The 26,683-nt window shown below is 38.3% G+C and overlaps 1 long non-coding RNA gene across 1 annotated transcript; it reads right to left on the bottom strand.

The window, feature by feature from the left end:
* Nucleotides 1–19,245: 19,245 nt before the first annotated feature.
* LOC145778899 (uncharacterized) lies at nt 19,246–24,430 on the bottom strand. Its single transcript, XR_014290492.1, has 4 exons — nt 23,906–24,430; nt 20,985–21,169; nt 19,936–20,062; nt 19,246–19,425 (listed from the first exon to the last, which is right to left on the bottom strand). It is a non-coding gene; the product is annotated as an uncharacterized LOC145778899 (long non-coding RNA).
* Between the last annotated feature and the right edge of the window lie 2,253 nt (nt 24,431–26,683).

Here is a 26,683-nt window from a genome sequence, read left to right as displayed (position 1 = left end):
TCGAAAAAAAATTTTTTTTCTTTTAAATTTTTCGTCAGTTTGTTATATTGTTCCTTTTGGTAAATGTATCTCCTACACCAAATTTCAAAATAAAATATTAACGTTTGACCCTGGTTCCCCTGGTTTGAATTTTTTCAAAATATCGTATTTTCGCTTATCCCTGAAACTGCTCACTCGCTATCTTCTAATGCACTCTAGCATCTTAATGGACACAATAAGAGGCAGTAACACAAACGTGTAGCAAGCAAAGTGGTTTAATTGGCAACTCTATGAACACTGACACGTGTATTACTTTCAAAATGTCGAATTCTACCGCATTTCAGACATAATTTTCTTTGTGCACCGTTCACTGTAGTAAATATCTACTGCTTTCAGTTTCTTGAATTATTTGACGATGTTTATCGACTTTCACAGTTTTTATATTAAGGCAGGACATGTGAGAGTCATTTTAAGGTATTTCGAGGCCCCTGACTCTGAAAATGCACTAAGTTTAATTGAATTGGCTCTAGTTTTTGAGTTAGCCAAGATTCCAGCTACCACTTTTGATAACTAAATCTTTAACTATTACAGTAGGTGGTAGAAATGGTTTTGAGAAAAAAGCTTGACCTTGCTCTAAAACATTACTGAAGGTATTGAGGTTAGTAAGGTTACTCTCAGTCATGCCCGTTTTCCTATTGTTTCAAGCAAATCACCACTTGAAACAAGAGAGGGTAAACAAAAAACAGAAATAGCAACGTCCACGCAATGACTGCCTTGCACATTCCATGTAAACATGATGCCTTCGAACTTCCTTCGAACATGCTCACCGTACAGAAGTATCAATTTTCATGGTGATTCCACGGCTCTCTTTATTTATGCCATGGCACTCTGAACTTCTTAGCCTTGAGGCTTGAGCCCAGAAACGAGTTTGAGTGTAATGTTTGCATACTTTAGGAGGAACCCAGGACTTATCTTGATCACCCAGCTTCATGTCAAAGTAATAACAATAATAATGCTTGTTTTTATATAGCGCTGTATCTATCGCAAAACTCATGCAGCAATATATATCTGGGTTGTTTGTACAGCATCCTACTTGTCAAAGGCGTATTTTATTAGCCCATGTGTAATTTATTTAGCCTATAGACCAGAAATAAACTTCTTGCAGCAAAGACTTGGCCTTAGCAAAGGCTTAGAATAAAATTTCATTTGTACGTACAGTATCCATTTCAGTAGGCCTACCTTTTCAATATAAAGCTGCATTCATAAACACATGACTTTCGGGATATTTTTCTTGTGATGTAGGTCTACTGATTCACAACTGTTTTCATTGAATATTTATGTCTCCCTTAAGTTTGTACCGACTGCTGTCTCGTATTCGTCACCAGCCGGTATTCTGCGGTGCAGTTCAACGTTCTCATAATTCTGTACTGTTTAGCCTACTTTCAAGTTTTAATATTTTTAGCATTGCGCCTGGCAGCACTCGCCAAGGATGACTGATTTGGTAGCCACTTTAACAAGTCGAAATTCTGCCACTGCGAATGACTGCAATGCAACCGCCAACCAATCAGAACATGTTATAAGAGGCTGCCGTCCAATTGTAACCCTTCTAGCACTCATCCAGAGAGTTAATGCTTGTTTTGAACTTTATTTGGTAATCACAGAAGAAAAAGAGCAATAGCAGTGGTGGGAATCGAACCCGATGAAATGAAATGACTACTTTCTAGCCCTAACCCTAACCCCTAAGCCAACCAGCTGACAAAAAAACCGTCACTTAATTTGCTTTCTATCATCTTTTTTTCGCCATTTTTTACGTCACTTAAACCGTAGCATATGATTGGTTGGCGGTTTCATTCTAGTCAAGTTTAGTGGCAGAATTTCGACTTGTTAAAGTGATTATTGACTGATTTCGCCTATAAAACAGACTGGTGTGGTAATCTTCTTCCTTTTTCAATCAACACACTTCTGATGGAATGACGTGACGTTTCTGAATCCGCCTTGATCGCTTCACACGTGGCGTAATACAAGATGTACTTCCTGATACCAACAATCTAGTATCTTTGTTAGCCACCCTTAGTCAAAAGCATTCAACCAGCCACACCAGGAATGTTACAAGTTAAACACAGTTCATTTCAACCTTTGCTTGTGTTTTGAACTTTCGTGCAATATGAACCAATTGAACTAGACAAGTGCAATTATGACATCATAATGGTAAACAGAGTTGAAAATAAGTAATTTGCTAATTGAAAGCTTTTAAGTAACGATTTCAAAAATATGTTTATTGTCGAAGATCTCGAAAACTAGAGCCAATTCCAAAAAACTAAGTGCATTTTCGGAATCAGGGGCCCTGAAATACTCTAAAATGACTCTCATCTTTTGTGCCAAAAATTTTTGTTGGTGTATATGTTATAGATTTACTGACTGCGAAAAGGCTGCAAAATCAACTAAAATGACACTAAAAGCATGCACTATTAGTGACTCTCAGACTTGGAGTAGGGTGAAGATGTTCCACGTGGAAGTTAATAGAGGAAGTGACGTCAAAATCACGTGGTCAAATTTTGAGAAATCCCCTCTTCAGATACTGCTAAACCACTTCAAAATTTACTAATTTTTCAGAAAAATTCAGAATTTCTCCTTGGGTGAACCAGGGTCAAAGGTCAAAACCCAACAAAAATTTTTGGTTTGCAAGTATCAGTGAGCAAAATAGAACATTATTCCAAACTGACAAAAATTTTAAAAAACATCAAGGAAAATGAGCCATCTGGATCTCCTCTCGTCTTAGCTGTAGGTTAATTTGTGCAACTATCCGAGACAAACTCCTAGACATCCTAGTGCTTACATTTGAGGCGCTATCTTCAGGATGTATGTCAGCATCCAACATATCTGAGAACTCACTTACTTTTTGTTCGAAGTTATTTTTTAACGAGTTAAATTCGGGATCTACCCTATCACGAAGTTCTGCCAAAATTGCAGAGTTAAAAATTTTACTCAAAAGAGCATGGAAATGCCGTAGTTCCTCTTCTAAAGTAGATAAGTTAGATTGAAAAATTAACAGTTCCTGCTTATCACTCAAAGAACCTAGGGCTACAGAAAGTTCCCCAATTTGAGTTAAAATATCCCTTCTAAGATGCCGGGCCTCTCGAACTGACTTAGCCTCATCGTTACTGGGTCCCTCCCCAGAATGGCCTGACCGCAAAGAACATCATTAGGCTTAAACTCAGTCGAGTCGACGGCGGCCGAGTCCCTGTCGCCACCGAGTGTAGACATATCAAATATTGGGGCTAAATTTAACAATTAAAAAATTAAGTTACACAAACACACAAATTATTAAGTTATAAAAGACTTAACTGCAAAGACCGTAAAAATACAAAAATAATTTAAATGCACAATACCGTAGTTGTAGAGGTATATATATGAAGTCCTAAAGTTCCACAAACTTGCTTGGATTTGTCCACTTGAATCTTCAAGCACAAATCGATTGTCTTTTATCTTGCCAATGAATGTCAATGTTGTTTTTCTTCAGAACCAACAAAGAAACGCGTTTAATTTTTAGCTTGAAGTTCTTCAGTACCAACTGAGAAGAAAAGTCTTTAATTTTCTTGTGCTTTAAGTTTTTCTGCACCAACTGAGATCTGCACCAACTGAGAAGAAAACGGCTTTATTCTTTTGCTTCTGTAGACTACCAACCAACAAGATCGTCTTTTCATGCTGATTGTAAAACTGTGCAGTAGTGCGTACAAAACTCGATTCATGACTCATGCCGTTCACTCTCCTATCTTGTTGTTATTTAAGTTTCTTGTTGATCGCAATTAAGTCCCCCTTTTTTCTAACTTATTTCAAACTTTGCGCGCGATAAGTTTTTGTCCAGAAGTTGAATTTTCATTTTGCATGTTTAGTTGTTTTCAGCAATATGTCCTGTGTTTTGCCATGCTAGACAGGTAGTCACTACCTGGTCTAGCCCCCTGAAGAAGTCAGTCGTGTCTGATTGACAAAACGTCGGAATAAAAGCAGATTGTCACTGTATACATCTTGTGATAGTTTAGCTTAATTTGCACCAGTAGAACATCTCATATCATTTAAGATCGTCTTTTATTATTTCTTGTGCTTCTGCAGCCTACCAACCAACAACTTCGTCTTTTATTATTTTGCTTCTGTACAAACACTAGACAGAGTAACGTCTTCTATTATTTATGTGCTTTAAGTGCTTCTTGGCCCACCAACTAACAGTTCAGTTCAGTTCAGTTTATTTTTTGTTTTGTTGGCGAAAAAGAAAGACACAAAAACAAAAAAGACAATAAACACAAATAATTCGCGCAACAAGGATGGCAGCGAAAGACCAAAAGGTCACCAAAGTCAGCTGCCACCCAAACATTTAAACAAAAAACCCAAAATAAAGAACATTAACACATACGGATACGGTATATAATATATAGCACAATACCAGCACTTTAATTTGTAAAAATTAACAATGGAATTAACAATACATTAACAATGGAATAACACAGGGCAACATAAAAAAAACATTGTGTAGAGAAATAAGCGGATGATACGTTTCAGGAGTGATCATTGTACAAATTCTTTAATAAACATTTATATTTAAATTTAAAAACATTGTAAGACTTTTCTTTTATTTCTTTTGGTACTTGATTCCATAGTTTCACTCCATTAAAACATAGCATCTTCTTACCAGAGTTTGACGTTGTAAAAGGCAAACATAAATCATTTTTTTGGTTCTGACTGGTTTTATGATGGTGAATTTCATTTACAAAAATAAAGCAGCCAGCAAAGGCCCGAGGCAGCATTTTGTGCACATATTTGTACATAAATTTTGCAGTTTCTAATTTAATAATATCGTCAATTCTGAGCACATTAAATTTGTGATAAAGAACAGTTGTACTTGTTGACCTCGGCTAACAAACCACGTCTTTTATTATTTATGGTCACAGCGGTAAACCATAATCTCTTCGTGGGAAAATTGTAACATAAGATTCTCGGATCCGTTCGTCTGTATGCAATGACCGAAAGAAACACTCTTCTGGAAACGTCTATTCAAGAATTGTATTTTTGTAAAAATAGTCTAAGGCTGTCGAAATCGGAGTGCAACGCGATACACCACTAAACTTGTCACTACAATGCAAATTACTTGGATAAAAGACGGAAATTTCGTCCAGCTGGCAAGCACTAAGCAAAACAGTTAAATATGCGACTAACTTTCAAGCAACAATTTTACGAATGACGAGAATAATTTGCAATATCTCAAACGCACGTAAGCAGCTATGTGACGTAATAATGATAGGCAATGATAAGTTATTCAAGCACCTGTTCAAGCCTGGCCCATACCTGCTCAAGTCTAGTTCACACCTGCTCAAGTTTGGCTTACACTTGTTCAAGTAATTAAAGATTTAACGATGATGTAATGTTATGCTACAGCTGCAAATGTTTTACAGGTCTTGCAAACAATTCCACAATCTCCTCATTTTTAGCAATAGTCCGTTACGTCAGACGCCAAGATTCAGTAGACCTGAACGGTTTTATATGACGTTTGATATGAAAATTGTCCGTAACAATATGTACATGGATGATTTTATATTTTCGGCTGATAGCTTAGAGGAAGCTCAGCAAATCACGCATGAGTCAATTGCTTTGTTTGATAGCCGTGGGTTTAAGCTTGTTAAGTGGAGTGCTAACAAGGAGGCTATGATTGTCTTGTCAAATTTGGATAATGAAATGCTCTCACCTTTGATTCGTGATGTTGATTTTCAGACTGAAGATATGACTTTGCCATCAGTGAAGACATTGGGTTGTGTGTGGCAAACCGAGTCTGACGAGATGCGTATCGCATTCTGTTCGCATTCTGTTGATGCATATCGCATGTTCCTTAAAGCCCTTAGCTAAACACACGCGCAGAAGTATGCTCAGTCAGCTTGGACAAAATTTTGATCCGCTAGGCTTTGGAGCGCCATTTTTTCTAAAAGCACGCCTGATACTTCAGCAATTGGCAATAGATAAGTTTGATTGGGACACCGAGGTCCCTGATAGCTTTGTAAAAGAGTGGGAATCGTGGCTTCGCTCTTTGGACCTGCTTAAGGGTTTTTCGTTATCGAGATGGTATTTCGCAAACTCTGGTGTGTGTAGTCCGGATGATGTTGTTTCATATCAATTGCATGGGTTTAGTGATGCTTCGAATCAAGCTTTTTCTTCTGTTGTTTACTTAGGTAGACTGGTTAACGGAATTCCTAGTGTGTCTTTGGTTCTGGGTAAATTTACCATTGTTGTAAAAAATCAGTTTTCTTGGCCGATAGCTAGGAAAGAGCTTGTTGCCGCTTTGAATACAGCAAGACTCGTGAAGCAGGCCTATGAGGCATTGAAGATGCCTGACTGCATTAAATATTTTTGGTGTGATTCTCGGACTGTGTTGAAGTGGGTTAAAAATCCTGATTTACGTTTGAATAAGTTTATTACGCGTCGAGTTGAGCATATTTTATTGTTGTCTGGAGCCCAGGATTGGCGTTTTTGCCCAACCAATATGAACCCAGCTGATGTTGGCACACGGCCAAATCTTATTACAAAGAAAGAATTTCGAGAGTTGTGGTTGAATGGTTCTAGTCTTCTCTACCAGTGTGAAGAAATTCCATTTGTAGAAAATGCCACTTCAGTACCTGTCCATGGCCTATATCTTCGTGGCGAAGAGGAGTCGCTTGACGTTGGACAGGATGGCTTTCACAGATTGATCGAGGACGCACCTTCTTTGTATGTTATGAAAAAAAGAATCGCTTATTTGGTTGCTTTTGTTGAATTTTTGTACTGTAAAACAAGAAAGCGTAGCTTTGTGAAGCCAAAACTGGATGCATCTTATCTTAACAGTGCTTTAGAGTTGGCTGTGAAGTTTGTTCAGAAGAGCGTGTATGGCGATGTGGTACATTTAATGACCAAACAATCGCCGGATGCCCTTGAGGAAGTGATAAAGTGGGGTAGTGTTGGCGCTTTGCAACGTGAGAAGGAACGCTTGAAAGAATTGCGTTCACTTAAAAAGTACAGACCTTGTGTAGATGACGCTGGTGTAATCCGCATTGAAGGACGCTTAAATAATTCTCCGAGATCTCTCTAGAAGCAAAGCATCCGATCGTTTTTTCTTCGAAACACCCCTTCACTAGGCTTGTTGTACTGTCGCATCATAATCGAAATGCGCACTGTGGAGTACAGCACACTTTGTTGTCTACGCGACAGAAGTTTTGGATCGCTAATGGTAATGCCTCCGTGAAGAGGTATCTTAATGACTGTGGTGTATGCGCGATTGAGAAAGCGCAGCCTATAAGGCGGCTCATGTCTGATTTACCTTTGTCCCGTACAACTGCCCATTGGAAACCTTTTTTTGATTGCGGCTTAGACTATCTTGGACCTTTAACCTTTGTTGAAGGTAGGAGTCACAAAATCCTTGGGGACTCTTGTTCACATGTATGGCATCTCGCGCTATTCATGTTGAGCTGGTTACGTCATTGTCGCTGAGTGATTTTTACTTGTCTTTACAAGGTTTACAGATTTAAGTGGGCAGGTTAATGCTATCTATTCCGATAATGGAAGCATCTTTCAGGCAGCATCTAAGAAGTTACCCGAGTTGATAAAATCAGCTGAATTTCACAACGCCCTGAGACAGAAGGAGATAAACTGGGAATTTATACCTCCGTATCCTCCGGCGCAAGGTGGCGCTTGGGAAGCAATGGTAAAACAATTTAAAATTGCATTTTTTCACATTTTGGTCACTTCAATACGCAAACCCAATTTTATTGAACTGCTTACGTACACGAGCAGTGCCGTTCGGATCGTGAACAAACGCCTTTTGGTACCTTTGAGTGACGACCCTAGGGATTTTACTGTCATTACCCCTGCCTCACTTTTGACCCCATACTTAAACCCATACTGTGCTGTTGGGCAATCACATGATCGTGACCAACTAAGAAGGGATTATCGGTTCAATTTGTCACTTTCTCAGCAGTTTTGGAGTAAATGGATCGATTTTTACTTGCCAGCTAGGGCTTCAGGGCCGGAAAAAATGGTTAAAAATGGCCGAGAATTTGAAGCCTGGTCAACTTGTAGTGGTAGGTTCTCTCCAAGACATTGGTAAACGTGGAATATATCAACTTGGGAGGATGCATGAGGTGGTCCCACAAATTAGGAAAGGGAAGCCTGTAGTTCGGAGAGCTAAAATTGCCGTCTGCAACTATGATGAGAGTACGGGGAAAGTGAAAGTAGACTACGTGTTGAGGGATATTTCGTGCCTCGCCCCCGTAAAGAACACCTAAGTGTTAGGGTTTGAGCCTGGTTTTGTCTGCGGTGGCCGACACTTGTCTGAGCCCAGAACAGTCGGTTATTATCGCAACCATTGTATATAACGTGATTTTAGCGTGTACCTATGGTACCAATTTCATGTATTGTCGTGTATTATTCTTATTGCTGTTCATTCTTTGCATGCCCTTTGTATTTGCGTGTTAACTTAAACGTGAGTGATTCAAACAATTTGTGTATCGTGTGTTTTTATTTATTGGCTTAAAATTGTCCTTAAATTCTTTTTTAGTTATGCCATGTTAGACTGTCATAACTAGGGGCCGCATGTTACGGACAATTTTCAAATCAAACGTCACATAGAACCGTTGTCTACTGAACCTGACGTCTTAATAAGCAAAGATTGCATCACCTCTGGCCACACCTGTTGAAACATTACATCGTCGTTAAATCTTGAATTACGAGATATGGTGTAGGCCTAAGCCAAAGCCAACAGGTGCTGGAATAGCTTCATAATGCTTATCATTATTACGTCACATAAGATGTTTACGTGCGTTTGGAAGATTGCAATCTATTCTCGTCATTTAAAAATTGTTGCTTGAAAGGTTGGTTGCATATTTAACTGTTTTGCTTAGTGCTTGCCAGCTGGACGAAATTTCCGTCTTTATCTCAGTAATTTGTATTGTAGTGACCAGTTTTAGTGGCGTACGGTGTTGCGTTCCAATTGCGACAGCCTTGAGGCTAATTTTACAGAAATACAGTTCTTGAACAGACATTTTCAGACGAGTGTTTCTTTTCGGTCATTGCATACAGACGAATGGATCCGGGAATCTTATGTTATTTTCCCACGAAGAGATTATGGTTTACCGTTGTGACCAAGTATTGCGCAGAATCGCTAGTGAAAGCTGCGGTTGGGTTATTGGGTAAAAAAACGATTTATCAATTATTTTTGTTTGCAACACATGAGTTTTTTAAGAAACGGAAATATTATAGAAGAAAAACATTTTGAACAAGGTTGAAAACAATGAATATTCATCACGGTCTCTACAAGCTGATCGTCTTTTGCCGTCAGACAATCAAACCATTACAAGAGTTCTGCTGTAGCCTGTAGGCCTATTGAAGGCTGGTAGGTTATAAGGCTACACATTTTGACGAATTTAAAATCTCAACATTGACCACAAGAAGAAGAATATGTTTAACCGTATCTGTCACTGCTTCCTTTTGGCGTCAAGAGTCACTGGCGAGACCATCCGGTCTACGTCTCTCTTATTGCTAATTACTCCGTCGGCTTATATCAAATAACAACGGGAAAAAGTATGCCGTTGGTCAAAAGCCTTATCTATCACTTCAATCAATTTATTTCGCAAAATCACGGACATATTTACTCAGCGGATACGAAACTCAAAAATTGCCTTAACAACTGTAGGGCTACTCTTGGTCTATAGCTGTGGGATCAAAACTCTTTAAATTTTAAAGCTATTGTGAACTTTCTTCTTTCCTGGCAACATTAAGAAGTTTGTTGAGTATTCGTATCAATTTTAATATGAATGCTATTGCTAGCATTGAATATGTATAACCGGTTTTCACAATCAAACCACTTAGTTTATATATCATGAAAGTGTTCCATGTCACAAACCGCAGTATACGATACAAAGAAAGCTGCATAAAAGTAGCTAAAAATTGACGCAAGATAAAATTTATACAGTTGTGTCCAGGCCAGTGGCATACATAGAAAGCATTAGGCAATGCTCCAACTCCCTTCCTTCCAATTTTTTTTGGGGAAGTTGGGGCATTGCAACTTTGCAAAACGGGGCCCCAGGGCCATTGCAACTTGTGCAGGCTATAAGATAGTGTTAATTTCGTAAAAAAATGTCAAATTAAACTGAATGCCCCCTGGGGCCACGTTACAAACCCCTGTGTACAGTACTGGTCGTGCCCCATCATGTCCATGTTAATTGACTCAGTGAATGACTGGTCAAATGAAAGTTGGTAGAAACGACACTTCATCGAGCGCAAAATCTCCCTGCTCTTCAACCAACTGCAGGGTTACGCTTTCCAGCATATTTAGAATTCATCACAATTTGCTGTTATGAAATATACAGAACACAGACATGAATATACAACTAACATTCTTAATAAAGCACTGGTGCCATTAAAGACAGTTACGATATAACATAACATTTGAACATAACGGCAACTGTAAGCCGATCAAAGCTACTGGCAAGAACTATCACTTTCATTTTGGACATGCAATGCGGGAATTTGACGAGTTCGAATCCTTTGTTTAACAGCGAGTGAACAGTAGCTGCACCGAAATCTATAACGCACAACAAGTTATATCAACAACAATACAATTCAGTACAGCCAGTTGAAAGGAAACTCTATTTTGTTCTTTGTACTATCTAGTATTGCTAGAACTGGCACTTGCAAGCTTGCGTGCTTTTCGAGCAATGCTTTCTGGCAGTTCTGCTCTAGGAGCATTTAAACGTTTCAATTCGTTTTTAGCAAAGCAATTAAAAACGGTTTGCAGAATCATGTCAAAATTGGAATGACCTGCAGCGCAAGCAGTCTCAAATGCATAGCTAAAATCTATGCATTCTCTAATGGCACATTTCAATGCAGTTTGAAATGCCCAACGCTGATTTTCAACAGTAAAAAATTTACGTTTAGCAACATCATTTGATATAAGTGCATCATAATATTGCACAGCTATTGTGGTTGCAGCAAAGCAAATTTCAGTTGGGACAGCTAAACCACCACGATCCGCAATTTCAAAAAGCTTAGAATGTTCCTTGTATTCACACACTGGAGACGGCGGAACATCGTCATTCTTAATCAGCATATTTCTACAAGAAGTGCATTTTCGACGTCTGGATATGCAGCGTGCAATGTAACCACTAACATAGTAAGCTACATTAGCGTCATTGTCCGACAGATCGTCAACTGTTACCTCTAAAAAGAAGTTTTTAAGCCATGCAATATCAGAGCTGTTCACGTCGGCACTGTTCAGGGAAACATCACTAGGCCTGGTCAGCTTTGAAGCTGCAACCATGCCTCGCTGTTGCAGTAAACTAAGCTTGCGAATTTTTTTTTCTGCTTCTAGTAACTGTTTTAATGACATGAAAAAGTTACCACCGTTGACTTGGCGGTACCAGCCAAAGCGGCCTTCAATTGGGTCAGATGTAAATTTCCCAAGGAGAATATACTTAAATTCAAACTTTTCATGCAGGTATCTGGCCAATTCTTGAACCGCAGACATTGTTTGAATGCATGCCAAAAACGTCTGACTGGAAAGGCCAGAATTGCCCGACTCTTTCCATTTGATAAAGACATCTTTTGCTGTTGCAAGATACTTTAAGTTGACTGGCTCATCATCTTCGCAATCATATGTAATTGGCTTGCATAATTCATCGTTTTTTCTGACACCTTAAAAATCGTAGCAAATTTTAAAATGGAAAAGTTACTGATTACAGATATTTCCTACTGTATCGTTTGCAACGTAGTTTTGTCACCTTAAACTTTTCATAGAATTGAATTTTTGATTACTTTGTTATTTGTGTCTCACTTCAAACAGTTTTCATAGATATATTGTCTCCAACCCACATATGCAGAACATTACAAAATATCAGTTTTTTTATTAGAATATAATTACACCTTAACTAACAAAAAACTAACCTTTATTGGGTGTCTTGACAGACATAATCTTCCATATGCTGCATATAAATTTGACAAACTTTGCAGTATCATTAAAACCTGGGTTAGCTTCTGCATACATCTCCAAACCATGGGCTGTAGACTCGCTGAATACACCTGCACAAGTAAATACATTAAGGTTTTCGTATAAACAAATGTTTGAAAATTAGCTTGTTACTGTTGATTGATTCATTAAATAACTAAAACTTGGGGTGCTGCAAGCATTCCAGATTTGAGTAGGACAGGCCAACATTAAGAATAGCATACATTAGAAATTTGTTCATATGGCTCTTTTTAATTATATCTCTATTCCCATATGACCAAACCAACTGTATTGTTTCACTTAGGCTATATATAGCCTACTGTTTGGTGTTACATTTGACAATTTGTGAAGCACTTAGTCTTAGGCTATGTTTAGTTAAGAAATATTCTCATTTCTACATCAGTTCAGTATATTGTAGCAATAGCCATTGCATTTAACTACAATTACACAGCCTGGTGCTAAAACAAACAATCATTATTTTTACATACTCAGAGCGTGTCGTGGTGATGTACGTGCTATGTTGCTTGGGTTGAGAGAGGCTTTCTTCAAAGCATGAGCAATTTTTAGAGGCTTGTGCTCTTCCAAACAATAAAGTCGCTTTATATGCATGAATTGTGCAAGGCATTTTCCTCCAAAAATATGCTGAGCATCAGGAATTACAGGGATATGGAATTGCTTTCTATTCACAAAATTATTAAAGATATTTTTAAAATTGTGAGTGAAGTCAAAAAGCAAGAATAAACGCTCATTATTCCTTGTAGGATGAGCAATGCTGTTCGTCAGTTGGTTGCCTCCACATAAATCCATGAATAATTTCCTAAACAAAGTCAAAACTGTTAGTGGGTTGTTACCACTATTGTCGAAATCGGTTAATCGCATAGTCAATTTGCCCCGCTTTTTTGCATTTAACCAGTTTACGTGAATAGACGATGCATTTTCTTCACATTTGAAAGGTTTAGGATTATGCAAAGCTATAAACCGGTATGCAACTAACTGAGTTCAACTGTATTAATCATGGCAGAGGCTATATACTTACCATGAATGGTATGCATAATCTCCAAGGAATGACACCTAATTGAGCCCCTGAACAGTTTGTCCAACCAATTGAACCCCACTAGGTTCATGCAAGCGCTTTGACCACTTAACCATGCACGGGAAATGACATTATAACACTACAAGTCTGCTTGTGTTCATTGTTGAACTGGCAAGTCAGTAAATAACTTGCCATCATACATATATATTTTTCTATTTTAAAGATTTATAATTCTTGTTTCAGTATTTCAATTTTGAAAAATAGAATCTAGCATACATTGAGTAAATAACTTGGTAGGTTAAATATGGGTGTAGTATACAATGAGCACTCACCTATTGCAGACATGATTGTCAACAGAAACAGCAACTACAAAAAACACTTCATCAAGTGCCTGCAAGACATTGTCGAAGCAGGAGCAAAGAAGTTTGGTGTCAAGTTTTTCAACCGGCTTGAGATATACTACATCTTTGTAGTTCTTGCAAACTGACTGCACCATAAATGTCAGTACAGTTTTAGCAGGGCGACCATCTTCTGATAAACCAATAAACGCACCATTGCAATACTCCACTCTTTGTGCAGTGTAGACTTCATCGATTAGCAATGTCACTGTTCGTTCACCTTCTGATAAACTGCTTGTTCTTTGTCGTAAATATTCTAAATCTACAAATTGTGTTTTTACAGCGCAATCAGTTGAAAGCTGCTGAAGTCTTCTGACTGATGGTAGCATAAAAAAGTTGCAAAGTTGTTTATATAAAGAGTTGCTGGTTAGTTGCCATAAAAATGAAAGTTTTATCAAATTTGATGAATACCGACGACCACTCTTTTCATGTTGCATTAATTTAAGTTGCTCTGTTAAAAACTGAAGTACTGGTCGACAGGTTGAATCCTCATTGTCTTCTTGGGTAATGATGTGCTGCTCGATTGAAGTACAAGCCAAAGTGAGCAAATGGTAGTTATTGTTACAAGCATTATAATTGTTGGCACTACAAAGGTTTTTACAGAATGCAAGTAAATTGCAAACTTCTGTAACTTTGCATATCAATGGAGAGTCCATCAAATGCATGTACATTTCTTTTGGTAGCTGAACTGATGACACAAAAGCATGTGCAACCATATCTTCTGTTATGATCAATGAAGTCATGAGTCTTGGTGCTACATTATTGATTTCATCAAAAGATGAAATATAATGAAGCTCAATGGAATGTTCTTTTACTACTTTCACATAGTTGGTTGGTAACACAGCATCACATAATTTAGTTTTTAAAGAGCTCAAATTATCAACGGCATCTTCAGCATGAAATGCTTTGGTTTGTCGCTCAATTTCTGCATTGACCTTTTCACATCTTGCAGTGGTTGTAGAAGCAGAAGTTTCACGTTTTCTTGGTGCAGGTTTTGACAAATATTGTGGCAGTCCAGGAAAAACTCGAGGGATTGCTGTTGCTTTTAATCGAAGTTGTTTAAGAGCTGCAGAACCTCTCCGTTGTTGTCGGCTTTTACTTTTATCAGTGGAACATTTTTCAAAGTCGTCTTCACAAAAGTGTTTGGCGCATATTCTACAAGAATCAGTAACATTTAAATTTTTACGTGGAATGGCATTTATCCAAGTTTGACACATCTCAGGATCCTTGGGAAATCGAAAGATCATACACTTCTCTCCATCATTCTTATTGGATCGATAACCCGTATTGCACTGAGGAACACAACACGTATACACCATTCTGGTACCCAAAGAAGATAACTGTCCTATAACTCTAGACTAAATTTCCACGCTATTCAGTTGTTATTCTCAAAGGTTCTTTCAACTATTTCTACATTTTTTTTTCGCTCTTCGTTTTGAATTTGAAACACGCGGCAAATCACAGTAGCCCCACAGTTGTTTTTATCCGGTGCGGAAAAGGATAAGCTTTCATATCCGCTGAGTAAATATATCCGTGCGCAAAATATACCTATTCGTGATCGTGTATTTTAGGTAAATAAAGGTGATAAAGACTCGGTTTTTGACCTATTTTCGCCATTTCTTGGTCAAATTTCTCAGTTCACATTTTATTTTGAAAGTCCTCTTGCATAGAACACAGAATTTCATCAATTTTGTTTTTCCTTTTCTGTGCAAACAGTATTCCATGCACTTTTTGCACTACAAAGCAATTTGCGCAAATAATAAATTACCTTCCTAATCATTGTCTGCCAGCAAAGAATGACTCATATCGCGTCAAAGACCAACTCCCTACCATGACAGCAAAATCGACATTGAATCAATGTAAAAATGACGGATTTTGCTGCCTGGGTAGAGAATGGAATTTTAGCGTTGTCGCGTAGTGAATAACAAACACAAAATGAAACCGCACGCTAATAGTAAACTGTCAATCAAGCTATTGAATATCAGGAAATTTCTTGTATTTTATAACTGGCTGTGACAAAAGGTTTATTGTGAACTTCACAATTATCCGATACCAACATAATCAGGATTAAAAGTTGGGGCAAAAAAAAAAAGTAAAAGTCAAGAAATCTCAGGTTTCTAGCGTCAGTGCTTCTATGTGAAATTGCTGATTTAGCAGAGGGCGAGACCATAAGGTCTACGCCAGTAACAGATACGGTTAAGGTAACACTTTTGCCAAACATATAAGCTACCCTACATGAACCCATTTCGAGATGAACGCGACTCCAAGCATTAGCCTATGTTCTTCATTGTGTGGAAAACTGGTTAAATGAATTGGTTTGGAATCTTTATCCTCGGGTAGGCATAGCTTTGATAGGTTAATAGCGCCGGTTGCTCTTGAGTCGAGCGCTTAACCACTGAGCTAACTGGGCGGACTGAGTTATGGAAATAATCTGCAATCATTTTGCAAAAAGTTATTTGAAAAAAAATGTTTTCACCGCCATTTAGATGTTAAGCTACAAGGCACAGATAGCCTACTTGAGTAGACTAGAACCTTTTAGTGTCCGCCCCGTTAGCTCAGTGGTTACGCGTCCGGCTCAAGATCACGCGGCGCTGGTTCGAATCTCGGGGTAGGCCTATACGTTTCAGCAACGCATTTCAGGAATGCTCTTCATTCAGAGGCACATAGGCTAGTGAATGGAATAATTTCCCGGCAACAACACTTCAACAATCGGAAAACCTCACTTTGCCAATCTCGGTAACAGGCCCTGCGTAAAGAGCCTCTACAAGTAGCCTATGTGAAGCTGCCAGAAATAACCTATCAATGCTTTGTCTGTCCAAGGATAAAGAATTAAAATCAAAAAAACTGTGTCAGATCAAAACAAAAAGTAGCGAGAGCCCCCTCTGCTTCCAGCTGCAGCATGTTACTTTCACTGTGTGATAACGAGTAACAGCCAACAGGAGCGGTGCTCTTTTTGCATATTATGATACAAGCATAAAAGTGCTACTTTGAAAGCAGCACATCACATGTCCACTATCTAGGGCCGGGTTAATATTTTGGTAGACCTGGGGCTATATGGTAATCTGAGGCCTATATTTCATTACCTGATTGTAGCCTAGGCTACCAATCACAATTAAAATGAAACAACAAAAATTATACCCGAAGTAGTAGGGGGGTGTGTTAATTATCGATTCATACCGTACGCTGCTAAAAATTTTTGGAGCAGTATCAAAATTTAGAATATTTATAAAAATTCAACATACGATCTCCCTAACCCCCATGTACATGCCCCCTGAATATAAGGTACCCCTATTTTCAGAAAAATATGAGATTGTTGGCCTTTTCATCCACTATACTTGCGTTTTGGTGGTATTTATCTTACTCATATGTGGCTTTTCGGGGTCTGTGTGTTCAAATGTGACATTAGAAAATTCCTAAGAATTTTCAATATGGCGGTATTTCAATATGGCGGCCAAAATGGGGCTTGGAATGGGTAGCCTACTTTTGTAAATTTTGACCAAACATAGTTGTGTGATATGTCGAATTATAAGTTTTTGAGGGCGTAGAATAAGAATTTGATCCCAAAAGTAGACTTATTCTTTCCTGGCATGCGCAATGAATATACCTGAGTATTTATATATGTTCAATTGTTCATACTGATGAATTATGCTTGTTATCGACAGTATCGACAGATCGCGCCAGACGGCTGTCTTAGAAAAATCATACTTGGAAGAGAAAGCAGAGATAAGTGGCTCCTCCGAACAATCAGCTGAAGAAAACCGAGGCGAGTAGGCTATGAAGTAAGTGATTGCGAGGAAGTTTCAAGTGGACACAGAAAGAAACGAAAGCTCAATTTTGGTCTCAGTAGGCTATATCTGATGAACATGATGACATGCCAGCGCAGTATCGTCACATCCGTTTAGGTGAACGAAAAGTGCGTCCAGAGATTGACGAGGCAATGGACAAATTAAAAAGCGTCAACCACATGTCAGAAACACAGGCGGCAGCGGCCGTTGTGACCATCGGCAATAAGGTTTTTGGTCGAAAATGGAAATTTCACAATGAGTCTCCCGATGAAATAGACAGAGATACGTTGCCTGATAAGCGCAACGTGAAACAGGTAGGGCGAAGTTTAGAAGCTTTGGCGTTAGATGAAATCGTAAAACAGATGATGGACAGCGATGAAAAATCTGCAGATGACGGATTAAAAAAGCAAGGAGCTGGGTTTTTCTCAGTTCAGGGTGTAACGGTAAATGGCATGTTTCGACCACTACCAACATTGCCAATTGCATCCGAGACTCGCGAAAACCTAGCAGAACTGAAGATTGCCGTGTTAAATGTGTTATCAGCTGCTAGTGGAGTCAGCACCAAACTTCTGTTTGAAAAACTTGACTTCATTCTTACTGATCAGACTTCGCACAATAGAGGTAAAGAAACCTGTAGCTGAAAGACTTGAGACATCCCTGATCACCTCTTCTGTAATGTGCATCCAACATTGATGTTCAATAGAATAATCACGAGGTTATGGGCAGAGATAGAGAACGCTCTTGGAAAGGACAAAATCTATTTCATTGTTGAAGCAAGTATTTCATTGTTGAAGCAAGTAATACACATTCAAGTGTTGGTCACAGCGGTAAACCATAATTTCTTCGTGGGAAAATTGTAACATAAGATTCTCGGATCCGTTCGTCTGTATGTAATGACCGAAAAAGAAACACTCTTCTGAAACGTCTATTCAAAAAGTGTATTTCTGTAAAATTAGTGCGCGGCTATCGAAAATGGGGTGCAACGCAATACACCACTAAAAACTTGTCACTACAACAAACTACTTAGATAAAAGACGGAAACTTTGTCCAGCTAGCAAGCAATAAGCAAAACAGTTAAATTTGCGACCAACTTCCAAGTAACAATTTTACAAATGGTCAGAATAATTTGCAATATCTCAAACTCACGTAAGCAGTTGTGTGACGTAATAATGAAAGGAATTGTGAAGCAATTCAAACAGGTGTTCAAAGGTGATGATGCAATGTTTCATCAGGTCTTACGAACGATGGTGCAATATTTCGACATTTTCTAGCAATTTCCATGACGTAAGATGCCAGCTAGGTTAAGTAGACCCAGCAAACATTGTACTTCGGCCCAACGTAGTGTGACAGTTGGTAAAATAATGCTCCTCCGTTGGCACTACGTTGTGGCCGAAGTTGACCCAACGTATCTTGCACCATTCGTCGCAGTTGGGACAACTTCTTCAAAATGTTTGGGCCAACGTTATCCCAACTCTGCACCCAACGTAGTTCATCGTTGGTACCCTACGATGGCCCAACGTATTTTGCACCATTCATCGCAGTTGGGACAACTTCTTTAAAATGTTTGGACCAACGTTATCCCAACTCTGCACCCAACGTAGTTCATCGTTGGTACCCTACGATGGCCCAACGTATTTTGCACCATTCATCGCAGTTGGGACAACTTCTTTAAAATGTTTGGACCAACGTTATCCCAACTCTGCACCCAACGTAGTTCATCGTTGGTACCCTACGATGGCCCAACGTATTTTGCACCATTCGTCGCAGTTGAGCCGACTTATTTTAAAATCTTTGGGCCTACGTAATCCCAACTCTACTGCCAACGTAGTTCATCGTTGGTACCTACGCTGGCCAAACGCACTTTGCACTTTTCGTCGCAGTTGGCCATACATATTTTGCACTAATCGTTGTAGTTGAGCAACGTTGGTTAAACTTAACCTGCAATTTCAAGTTGACACTGTCCTGATGATCCAATATGCCAATACCATGACCATCTTCTTATACTGAGCAAATTTAAGTCAATGATGTAAACAAACGTAAAGTTGTTGAAAAATACATTTATTCGAATGGTAAAATGCACCACCCATGCACAATTCACAGCTACGACAAGACATGCATAAAAGTCTAAAAACACAGTGGACTGAGGTACTTCATGCCTCATCAGAAGACTGCGCCTGGATGTAACAACGTGATCTGTGGCGGCTCAAACGCAAGTACCTATAAAACAATATGCAACATTTGTAAAGAAAGCAGGGATGAAAGAAAATATACTGTACAGTGCAAATTAGGTCGTGTTTACAGCACCGTGAAAGAACAGACTCTAATTGCTACATATCCCATGGATATGTGTATGCAACACCCGGTTATGTTACAATAACAAGCATTTTTTTAATAGATCCTAACATTCCTCAGTATGTTTTAATTCTGTAATTCGTAGCCTATACGATGGGGTGGGGAATGGGTATACCGTTATGTTCTATCAACCTCTAACATTAATGCACATTCGTTAATCGTGTTAATGCGGTTTGCCTTCTCTAACCAGTGCAAATTATTATTGTTATCGTTTGATAGATCTTCGAAGTCAAGTCTTAAAATGTGTGTATATTTCTTGAAGTTCTGCTCCAGCAATAAACTAATCGCTGGTTAAGTAAATAAAAATGCTTTTATTGCCCTTATTGAGAGAATAGTAACGATTTGTCAAGTGACGGAGAGAACAAATTAACATACCCGCAGTACTTTTTGTAGCAAGACGTTTAAGCCGGCCCCCATCGCGGTCTTCCCACGTCTTAAACCAGTCGCCCAGTTTGTGGTCGATTTCTTGTAGTGCATGATTTCGTATTGCTCTGGACAACATCTATAAGTAAAGCAGTTTTGTAAACAAATAATGTTACATCGATTTTTATTTTTACACAATCATCTACAGCAGTGGCCAGCGGCTCTTAACCTGTGGGTAATTACTCAATCTGGGGAAGTTTGAGGTCTTCCAGAGGGCAATGAGCAGGACAATGCAAATTATTACCAATTTTTAATCAAACTTAAATCATTGTTGGGTTTGGCTTTGGCTATTCCATTCAATTGATTGCCAAAGACTAATAAAATTGGTACGAATGGAATTAATTTTATGCTGCTGTTTGGAAGTCTTCACGAGAAGATGCAGAACAACGTGTTCTTGTCGAAGGTTGCTTATTTGTGCGACTTTTTCTCTGACATAAACGCCTTGAACTGCTTGCAGGGCAAATGGACAAGGTTATGGGATTTAATAGACAAATAATAGATTTAAGATGCTCAACATGCTTAATTGCTTAAAGTGGGGTAACGGGTCAGAAAAGGTTAAGAATGTTGCTCTACAGAGTCTACAGTCTGTTTCACGTGCGTGGCACGATCATCAGGAGAGCTGTAATAAAAATAAAAGCGAGGACATCACCATAAGCATAGCCGCCGAACCCAGGAAGGTCGGCCTTCCTGACCTTTTCGCAGAGAAGGCCACCCTTCCCTGCGAAATCGGCCAGATCAACTTTCTAATCTCATCTTTTTTACTGCACACGAGTAAACAGCAGGTGTTTTTCAACTAGATCTAGACTGAGGCATTAATCAGGGATAGTAAACAGCAAATTGACAAAAAAGATTACGAAAAAGGTAAACTTCAGATGCTGCAAAACTTATGATATATCCAAGGTTGTTATTTCATTGAAAATTAATCATGAACAGTAAGTATTCTTTCTGGAGACGATATCATACCAACAAGAGGTGAATACAAAACTTAAACAAACACTTACCTACGACCATGTTCTTTAAGTTTTGCATGGAATCAAAAGAAAACTTTTTCTCTCCACTTAATGTATTTTCCCCTTCCCGGTCCGCGAGACGTAACTTGCGACTTCGTTTAACATCACCTGAGGCATCAATCGATTAACCGTGTCGTATAGGCTTTTTCCTCCTAGATACGACACAGTTGTTTGAACTGCAATAGAACAGATGGATGTTGAAATGCATAAGCCGAGATCGTTAAAACAGCATAGAAAGCAGTCCCATCAAACAGTCGCGGTGCGTACCAGGCTACCAGCGTACATAGGTGTCGAAATAGGGTGGGCCGGGTGGGCTTTATTTTAACAAAATATGTTTTGCCCACCCTGTTTTCATGACACCTATGAAGTGTTCGTTACAATTATTTCCGTTTTTGTTTTTAGCTTAATTATCCAACCAACTGCAGTGTAACCTCTGAAGACTTGCAATAAACAAGATCACAGATATGCGTAAATCAAACGCACAATACCACATTCCAATTGACAACTTTGAAGGTGGGTATGTAAATGAACCCAAACCTCCAAACAGTAACATTGATACCAACATCAGATTGTTCCAAATTCCAGTTATTAACATCAAGGCTAAATATTTTCACCAAGTTGTCAACTTAAACCTCAAAGATATCAAGCATCTGCTCATGTATTTGGATTAAAACGTAGAGATGGCCTCATCACTATCAGACAAAAACTAAAGTCCCGAAAGCTGACGAAATTCTTCAATACCAAACACGATTTTAATGTTTGTGCAGACTAATACTGTGTGATGCTGAAACCAGCTTTGAAATTTTTGTGTTTTCAATATGGAGTTGTGTGATACAAACCATACAACAGCATGTCTGTAAGAATGTGAAGGACTGATTCACACTAAGCGTTTTGACTCCATGACACTTGAAATACAAATTAAATATGCACACAATGAATTCAGTTTATTTAAGAATTTCTAAAACAAAACTATATTCTGCCTCATTGAAGCCGAACTGTGACAGTGTGAATCAGCCATAAAAATAGTGGGTTACACGAAGTCCACTTTGAAACTAGACTGTTTTATTGATTCTTTGATTGCTAAGATCAAGTGTATTTATACTAGAAGAGGACTTCATTTGTTTGAGTAAGTTTTTAAAAGTAGTTCTACTTGATGGGGTATGTTTCACAGTCATAAGATCAATCATTATACACTTTTGACATCGCACCCACTGCATCAGTGCTTGATTTTACTTTAAAAAATCAGTAATTTGCTTGTAACTTTTTTCTGTACATTTTTAAGAGAAAGTTCTTTGGAAATAAGATAGAAACATGTTACTTCTGCAGCATTTAAGCCAAAAACTAACTTTCTAGTATAAGCAGTTATCAAGATATGGCAAAATTAGCTATTTTCAGCTCGTTTGGTGAAATTGCACGACCACTAGAGGGTGCAAGAACCCAAAATTATGATAGAAGTATTTCATTTGATATTTGGGGCCATATATCAAGACCACTTTTTGAAATTCAATTTTTTTTATTTTTCACTCCACCCTAATGAACAATTCATACCCTCAGTTACCTTGAAAAGATCAAGAGAAAAAATTAAAAAAGCAGTCGCTGATTGTAGTCGCTGATCGTAGTTTCCGCAAACATTTTAAAAGGATTAGATATCGATTAGCTAGGCATCGGTATCCGCAAACAAACAAACTGAAAAGATCGAGAGAAAAAAATAGAACATTGCTGATCGCAGTTTCCGTTTTTCCGCAAACATTTTAAAATTTCCGGTAATGCAAACATTTTAAAATTTCCGGTAATGCAAACATTTTAAAGTTTCCGGTAATGATTCTAAGAGTTTGCCGAAGTCGCTGAACGCAGTTTCTGCAAACATTTTAAAAGGGTTAAGGTTTAGGGTGTTTCCGCAAACAAACAAACTGAAAAGATCGAGTGAAAAAAAATAGAACAAAGCCGAAGTTGCTGATCGCAGTTTCCATTTTTCCACAGTTTCCGCAAACATTTTAAAATTTCTGGTAATGATCCTAAGAGCTTGCTGAAGTCGCCGATTGCATTCGCAGTTTCCGCAAACATTAAAAAAGGGGTACCTCTAAATACCCATTGTCAGGCATTAGACAAATCCTAGACAATGCCTTGAAATTACCGACAATGCCTGAAAGTAGCTACTCTACAATGCCTGACAACCCCTGAAAATGCTATAATGCCTAACAAACCCGTCAACCACTGATAATGATCGACAATGCCTGGAAATTCCCAACAATGCCTGAAAGTAGTTAGCCTACTCCACAATACCTGACAACCCCTGAAAATGCTCCACAAACCCCCAAAAAGCCTACTATGCCTGACAATGGGTATTTAGAGGTAGGCCTACCGTTTTAAAAGGGTTAGGCTTGATTAGAGTTTCCGCAAACATTTTAAAAGGGTTCGGGATTAGGGTTGATCAAAGTTTCCGCAAACATTTAAAAATTTCTTTAAATGACCCTAAGAGTTTTTGTTTGTTTGCGGAAAAATTTTAAAATATTTGCAGAAACTGTGATCAGCGACTTCGGCTTTTTTTAATTTTTTTTTCGATCTTTTCAAGGTACGAACTGACGGTACGAATTGTTCATGGTGGTACTAATTAGGTTGCATCCGATGCTGCGCAATCTACTTCATAAAACAATCTGCAAAAAAGTTGTGGTATATACATAATGCGGTGATAGTAGCAACATTCAAATCCTGATAAAAAACTTCTCGTTGACATAATATAATAGTCATTTTTATGCCACTTGAAAGTGAAGATACCACTTTTTGAAAAAATCGAGTAGGCTACTTCTAAAAATGTTACTTCAAAACCAATAAACAGGTCACGTAATTGCCGTAAAAAGTATTAAATAGTTTACCCTGAAGAATAGATTAGAGTCAACTGAAATAAACCTTACCTGAGTTTCATGATGATCATTCATTTGGGCAGTGCTCTCATAAATGAAAACCTGAAAGTCCCCAAAGCTACGTCTAAAAATTCCTAGATTACATCAAAGTTCCCTAAATCATTATTACATTCAAACAGTTTCACGTTCTGAAACAAAAAGCAAGAGTTAAGCGGTTTAAACAACAACACTAGCAAAAACCATTCTACATAACTTTGTTGTATTAGTGGGCAAAGTCTCACAGCAAAAAGCAGTACGGTATGTTAAATTACAGTGATGTTTAACATTACAGGGATACAGTGAAGATTTCCCAATGCTTATCACATGCTAAAAATGACATAAACTGTGCACGACTATCGACTTATTCATGAGAGCTAATTCGACTAGTAATTAGTTGATTAGTTCATGTGCTTCAGCATCTGTAGCTGAACTCTTCATGAGCCCTTGCCAACTGCAACAATTTAGCTCGATCCCTTAATCCCAGTTTGTCAGCTGACTTCATACCTTGGGTGTGTAGCAAACCAACTAAACTTTCTGACTTTAAACTGTTCCTGTAGCCTAGTCAGTTTTAATGTTCTTCAAGCTATCCGTACTAAAAAGTCATTCAACTGGGGCATTTAAACATGGTAGGGACATTAGGCAAGTGACTACTTTGCTATGAACTCAAATACGGAAGAAAACTTGACAAATAAACTTCCATTGATTCTGCAAGCGAACAAAACAGAGTTGCCAGATTTTGAAAAAAAAAGTAGCCAAAAAAGTAGCAAATTTGCTCCAAAAGTAGCCCAATTTATAGCAGGGGGCGCGAAACTATGTTTTCCAACTTCTGGGGGGCTTCGCCCCCAGACCCCCCATGAGGCGTTCTAACACTGACACAGCCACAATCTTTTGGATGTGTAGCGGACGCTGCTTTCAGCATATCCACCCATACACAGCCATCAGTGGGATGGCAACATTCCTGGGCAAAGTCGGCAAGGAATGATAGGACACGAGGTCGATTACGCTGCTATTGTTTACTAACTCAGCTCAGAAGATCAATGCTTGCTCACAACATAATTGTTTATAGTTTTTAATCTTCGATCCAGCAACACAGAAAGTAAAGGAAAACACCGGAATATTAAAGCTCCACCACCAACAACTGGATACGAAATGTCGTCGCTGCTACATTAACAATAAACTGATCCAAACGTCATCCTGGCAGTGCCAAAAATAGAAAACGGTAGCAACAACGAAACTGATATATTGCTTTAGAATTACCAAGACTGATTTCTTGATACCGGTTTTAAGTTCTGACTTTTGATATTGCATTCAACTGATTTCCATATTGAAAGAACCGACTTTTCATATTGAACAAAACTCAACAAACTATTGATTTTCACATAGCAAAAACTTAACACACTCTGATTTTTACATGTTGTAGAACTCTACAAAAGACTAAGTTTCACATAGCAAACGACTGATTGATTTTAAATTCATGAGCTTAACTTCTTTAAAGGGGCAGACAACCCCATTTTCAAATGCAAATTGAGAGTTGAAATACATAAAGGGGATATTCAAAAACACGTTGCACTTGTTTTTATGAAAAAATACTCATTTGTTCTCACGCAATCTTAAAACAAAGTTTTGGTTTTGTAATTCAAACACACACCGCGCGAACTGTTGTCGAAATAAAAATTTTTCTCGGGTGACGTCATGCGAGTACTACTGAAGAAATATTTTGCTTGCTTTAGGTGTGGCATGCGTTTGCAGCAGTGGATAAGATTATTCCAAGTTACAATTGAAGTTCAGATTTAGTTTATTGTAGCCTTGGTGCTAGCTTACATCATTTTACAGACTACATTAAACGTTTTATTGGACGTTTAACCTAAACATTTTGGGCTAGACCTTGCAGTGTTTGCATAGTTTTGATGGTATTTAACAGCAGGAGATTTAGACAGTCAAGGTTTGCAGAGATTTGCATTTATTTTTTACTTCATGATTAGTCAGTGCTGTTTCCTGTGCTGTGTGCACGATAGGCCTACCTACCAGTCTCAGTATTTACTCATGTATTTCAATTTGTGATTGTGTATTGTCTAGACAAGTAGGCCTATATCTCAATATGCATTCTTCCCCAGTGCTGTGTGAGTAAACTAAGCTAAACCTAAACCTGTTACAATTTGGTACTCATCATGCCAAATCGGTGTGTTGTGCCGTTTATAACTGTTCATCTGGCAGTTCTTCTAGGCTACTGATAAAATTTATTTGTTCCATTTTCCAAAAAATTGTACCATAAAAAAGAAATGGAACAAGTCTGTAAACACCACAAGAGTGTGGCCAGGATCAACAGAGTCCAGCACAATATGGCGACTCCATTTCAAGGAAACAGATTTTCAAAATCTTTTTCAATTTGACATGGGTCATGCCACACGTCTCAATTTAAACCTTAATGCATGCCCTTCAATTTTTCCCAACAAAAACATTTCAACAAATTTGCAACCGTTGGATTCAAAGTCCAGTGGAGAGACAACTCCACAACAAAATTCCACTTTATCCATGCGACCGGCTGCTAGGAAGCGGCAAGTTCTTGAGGTAATTTTAAGCAAACAATTATATTACTACATGTTTGTTATAAAATACCGTACATAAGTAGCGAAGTAGCATCCTTGAGAAATTGTTTTCTATAAGTTTACAATATGTATGCTGCCTGTTGGTATAGTGATTCCCAGCTACATGTGCTTTTAGAACATCCCATGTATAATTCACCAAGTGCATTAACAAAAAATGTTCCTTCATATATACATTGTTGTTTTC

This window comes from Aplidium turbinatum, chromosome 1, assembly GCF_918807975.1.
Source record: "Aplidium turbinatum chromosome 1, kaAplTurb1.1, whole genome shotgun sequence".
Classification (NCBI taxonomy): domain Eukaryota; kingdom Metazoa; phylum Chordata; class Ascidiacea; order Aplousobranchia; family Polyclinidae; genus Aplidium; species Aplidium turbinatum.
This window is presented reverse-complemented; position numbering and strand designations above follow the sequence as displayed.